At 43.1% G+C, this 5244-nt stretch overlaps 1 long non-coding RNA gene across 2 annotated transcripts; it reads left to right on the top strand.

Moving 5' to 3' along the window:
* Positions 1-699: 699 nt before the first annotated feature.
* On the top strand, positions 700-4856 carry LOC132076504 (uncharacterized). 2 transcript variants are annotated; one of them, XR_009418933.1, is made up of 5 exons: positions 700-1213; positions 1838-1901; positions 2599-2674; positions 2792-3559; positions 4332-4856. It is a non-coding gene; the product is annotated as an uncharacterized LOC132076504 (long non-coding RNA). The 2 variants fall into 2 exon arrangements; XR_009418932.1 differs by having other exon boundaries at positions 4154-4856.
* The last annotated feature ends 388 nt before the right edge of the window (positions 4857-5244 follow it).

Raw genomic sequence — 5244 nt, 5'->3', positions numbered from 1 at the left:
TGACCGAAAATAGCCGAGTTTCACCGAAGAGCCGAGTGTGGCCGAACACAGCCGACTTGAGACGAAGAGCCGAGTGTAGCCGAACACAGCCGACTTGAGACGAAGAGCCGATGATAGCCGAGTGTAACCGATAGCCGACTGTAGCCGACATTGGCCGCATTTAGACAAAGAGCCGAATATGACCGACTTTAGCCCAACCGGGCCGAGTTCAGCCGAAGAGCCGGAAAAGCCGAATTTAGACGAAAAGCCGAACCGAAACGATTTTAGACCTAAGCCGAACCAAGCCTAATTTAGCCGAGTTTATTTAAACAGAACCGAACGACGCCGCAGCGCTCTGCCTGCAGAGCGCCGGTGCAGACGGCAGGGGGCGGTGTATAAAGCGAGTATAAAATATCAACTGTATATAAGAAGGAATAAAAAGCTCTGTGTCATGTGCAGCAGTAGAAAATTTCAGGCTCCCAGGGAATAAATAGTTTTCTTTCAATCATTATAGTTTTGGGGTTTTTTTTACTCCCAGGTAGCCTGAAAGTTACTACTGCTGCTTTTTGATTCTAAAGCTAGGAAGGAAAACCAAGATTACAAATACAAGAAAAAGAAAGGGAAAGGGAAGGGGAAAAAAAGGAAAGGAAAGGAAAGAAAGCAGGAGAGCAGAAGGGAAGGGAAGGGAAAGGGGTGAAAAACAGCGTTAAAAAAAGAAAAAGAGTTGGAGGGGAAAAGAGAGGGCATTCGGGAGGAGCGGTCCTGCCTCAGGTCCTTCCCCGCCCTGGGGCGAAGGACCCGTTTGATGCCCGGGAGGGACTGCAGCTCCCGGTGGCGGGGGACGGAGCCGTGGCTGTCAGCCCGAGACTCCAACTCCCGGCAGGCCCTGCTGCCGGCGCGGCGTGTGACGCAACGGCTATCGCGGCACATGAGTGGCTACCAGCCCGAGACTCCAACTCCCGGCAGGCCCTGCTGCCGGCGCGACGTGTGACGCAACGGCCGACGCTGCCCGGCATTTTTCTCTAAATCGGCAGTAAATACAGCTGAGTAAAATTAGCTTGGTTTTCTTCCTTCTTTTTTAACTGAATTGTTTTTATTAAAAATACTATTTGAATATGTAGAAAAAGTGGGGATGTCCTGTACTATATCCTAGCTTTTCTTGTTTATAGGGTGCTCAGAAAACATGCGTCCCTTAGAGTCCCTCAGAAAGGTTCTCAGTGCGATCTCTACCAAGGTATGTATTTACTAATAAGTGATCCCTTTAGATATTTGCCTGTGTACCTTTTCCTGTAATTCAGAGCTTGCGTTCTGTGGGTTTTATGATAAACCTGTAAAATATGTAAGAATGCTTTTGCAAGTCTGAATCGTTGAAGGCAGCAGTAAGTGGATTTAGAGCCTGTTCTTGACCAGACAACGGGAAAAAGTGTGACTTTGATGCTGAACTTGTTTTTTTCATTTTTCATTTGACTTGTCTGGAATGATTTAGGAATAGAGAGAGCTAGAAAAAGAGAGAAATAGAATTGATTATTGAGCACTCCTCAAATGCTCACCACGATTCAGTGTAGAGCCGAAGTGAAGGGTGATGGAACAGAGCTCTGTGCTTTAGAAGGAAATAAATTTAAACCTGACCTCCGCACAGAGTCTCACTAACTTCTTTTGTTTTAAAATACAAAATATTATTAGGAAGTGTTGGAAGTTAGTGTTTTGGGAAAGAAACGGCAGTTCCACAGAACATTCCATTTAACAGAGGCTCTGGGAAGGATTCATGTTGTAACTGCTGTCACTGCAATCAGTTGGTGGTTCAGCCTTGAAATGTGCACTTGCCCTTCTATAAAGCACTGTTTTGTTTGCCTTTCAGTGCTATGAGTCTTGATAAATTGGAGAAGAGCCCAAGAGAAATTTTTCATCCCTTGATATAAAAGGTAGGAAGTGACTTTTTTTGGTTTGGTTCTTTTTCTTTATTATTTCCTGGAAATAAAAGTAATTAAGTATAGGTACTACTGGTTTGTTTCTTCCAGTAGCAGATGATAACAATAGCAGTAGTAATAGTAAAAATAATAATAGAAATAATAATAATAGCAATGTAATACTACCTAAACTGTCTTTATCCATTGAACTGGCCATTTCAAATCAAAACTTCTAAACACAAATCAAACCATCATCCTCGTAGAATCTTTCACAGCAGTGGGCTATAGATCCTGGTTTTGTTGACAGGATTTATTGGTTCTGGAATAGCAAGAGGGAAGTACAAGCCTAACTACTTCTAGCTCACAGACCCATCCAGTGAATACTGCTTTGTGTTTTGGTGGGCTTGTGATGACTTTGAAATCAATTGCTCATTCCAGTAAAAAAAATTAATGTTTTTTTGAACCTGACAGCAGAAATAACTTTAGGCACCAACTTAATAATAACAGATCACCAATTTAAGTTCATAATTTTATGCTGTACTATCAAAGTTTAAAGGTAAATTTTTACTTATTAGGAGGTGGTATAAAGTGTATGTTCCAATGTGTTGGATGTATGCAAAGGTACATACGTACCCGAAAGTCCTTAGAGGAAACAAATTTTTACGTCTGCTGTTTGATTGTTTATCATACAATATTTGGTTTTATTTCCCAGGGATCGGTGAATTTTAACTTTGGAGTCCTCTGTGCTAAGGATGCTCAGCCTACAGATGATGAAATGTTCAGTAATGGTGAGTTTTTCACCTTCTCTTTAATTGCTATGCTGATCTGAATAAGAAAAAAACAAAAGCAAGAGAAAAAAAAAGGATGGTTTATTATTTTTTACGCTGTTATGTTTGTTTCCTCAGTATTTGCTGCAGCTCTGCGAACCCAAGCTTTGGGTTCCTTCTGTCCCACTGGGAGTTGCCCAGTTTGGTTGCATCTGGTGAAATTCACCCTGAGACCTTACAGAGCTAGCTCAAACTACGTGAGAGCCATTTGCAGTTCTCTCCAGACACCTGGAGAATGGGTGATGTTTCTGAGGGTCTGGCAAGTATACTTGTATCAAAACTCAGTCTGTGAAATTTCTGGGGAAAACCCTTCTGTGTCCTGAAGGGTTCAAACTCTGGTGAGGATCCAGTTATCAGGTGCTCACCTGGATGGTTCCAGCTCTTAAAGTGAACACTTGTACTCTTACCCTGTAGTTTACATCTATTGTATTTTTGTTATTTTGCAAGATTTTACGGCTTTGCAAAATATTGTGCATTTCACTCTTTGGAACCTCTCAGATCGTTCTTTGGTGCAGCACCACCTCATGGGACACTTGGCTGCCGTCCTGAAGGGGTTGGTCGCTAGAATTGTAAATCCTGGAGAGTTTGTAAGTCTTCTGTCCCCAGGGAGGTACCATGCTTTGTTTACTTTTGTTCTGTTTGTTAGGCGCTGCTTCTCATTGGAAGTATGAATTTCAAACTACCCTGTTCTTATTTTAACTGTTTTCCTGGTTCTCTCCCTACGGCAGGGAAAGACTCTCGTATCCTTGTCGTCGGGCTCGGTGCTGTCCAAGAAGATGCAGAGACTAAAAAAATCATAAGAAGCAAAATATGACTGCAGGGAAAACAAGCTGGAGAGAACAAAAGGTGATATTGTTATCCTTACCCTGTATTAGAAACATCCGCTGTGCTTTGATGCTGGCAGCTGCCAGGGGCTTGTTAGCTCTTTGTAGGCAGGTGTAGGTGTTCACTTGTAGGTTTTTTCTCTGGACAAGTCAATTCAAACTTTGCTAAGCTTATATTTGCAAATTACTCTCTAGCACAGTCCAGCATGACATTTTTGAATGTTGTAAAAATACCATGTTACTTGGAAATTGCTAATGATGAGAAGCTTTAGGGAAAAATAAGATGTCAGGGTTGGGAGATGTGAGAAGAATTTTGAGGGGATGTTAGACTGAAATAAAGCACACTTGAAGCTGGACTGGCACGCTGGCAGATCCCCTATTAAACAGTAGTGCTGAGATTAGCCTGGGGGTTGCCCATTGTTTCTGTAGAAATAAATGTTTTCTGGTCTTCAGAGGTAAGCTGCTTTGAAAAGCTGGAAGGCACAGCATAGTGACAATCCGTGTGCTTCGCATTAAAAATAGATTTCAGAAGGGTCCTAGGCTTTTGTCTTTTCCTAGAAGTCGATGTAATCCTATTGAGGAGTTTTTAATTCTGTGCTGCCATGTCATCGATCAGGGCCCTGTCGTACTAATCATCATACAGATGCAAAACAAAAAATCAGACCCTGTCCCGACCACTTAGAGCCCAGAACACGATTTCCTCAGGCTGCCATTTGTGTGCCATCGGTACTCACCACGGAAGCGAGCTGGGGATTGTTGCACCCGTTGGGAACAAACCGCTTCTCGTCACACAGAAATGGAATTGGGACGACGCCTCAGCCAGCCTCTCTCTCCTGAATCTGCAGCAGAGCAGTTCCAGTCCATGCGGGCAATCCAGCTCCTGACGATCTGAGCGCACGGAGCAGCGCTCAGCTGCTGTGGGGGGCTCAGGGAGGGCAGAGTGTGCATTGTCATCTTCCTGAACCTACAGACGCGAATCAAAGTGAGAAGCCACAGGGTGGAAATCAGTCGCATATATGCTAAATAAAACTTGCAGGTTTTTTTTAAGAATTGTTTTTGCTTGTTCTTTGTTGTGCTTCTGTGCTTAGAAAACCTCCCTTTACAATCAGTTCAATTCATCAATTGAACCTTTGTTTGCAGACTCTCACTGAGCAGAATTTGTTGCAGACTCAGTGCACGCTGTGCAGGCCTCCCGGGAGTGTGAGGAGCTCATGTGCGCTACTTTTTGCTTTAGGACGCTCTGAGGTATTTATTCCTTTTGGGATACATGATGAGAATTCCCAAGAGAGGTAGTTATAAGGTATGACATCGGGAAAAAGCCTGTGTGGTTGGAATGTTGTTGCTGTCAAAAGTTAATTTTTTCTTAGCCAGTAGTTAGCTTTTTGCTTTATTTTTGATTTTATTGTTTAAAAAATTCCTTCAAAATAACTTCAGTGGTCGCCCACCAGTACCTTGTTCAGATTTGCCTATTTGCTTGTAGCTGAAATGTTCACATCTTGTTTATCATTCTATTTAAGAAACTGCTGCCCAGCCAACTAATAACTGAATATCCATCTGTCTAGGACACGGGGAGAGGATTTAGGTAATGTCTTTATTTCCAGAAAAAAGTTCCAGTGTAGTTTCTAAATAGAGGAGAAGGGGGTGAAGACTCGGGGCTCTGATGCCGTTGGGGCACCCCAAGGTCCCCAGGAGAGGGGCCCCACTGCG

Source organism: Ammospiza nelsoni, chromosome 8, assembly GCF_027579445.1.
Source record: "Ammospiza nelsoni isolate bAmmNel1 chromosome 8, bAmmNel1.pri, whole genome shotgun sequence".
Taxonomy (NCBI): domain Eukaryota; kingdom Metazoa; phylum Chordata; class Aves; order Passeriformes; family Passerellidae; genus Ammospiza; species Ammospiza nelsoni.
The sequence above is the reverse complement of the archived record's forward strand: the minus strand, read 5'-3'. Positions and strand labels throughout refer to the sequence as shown.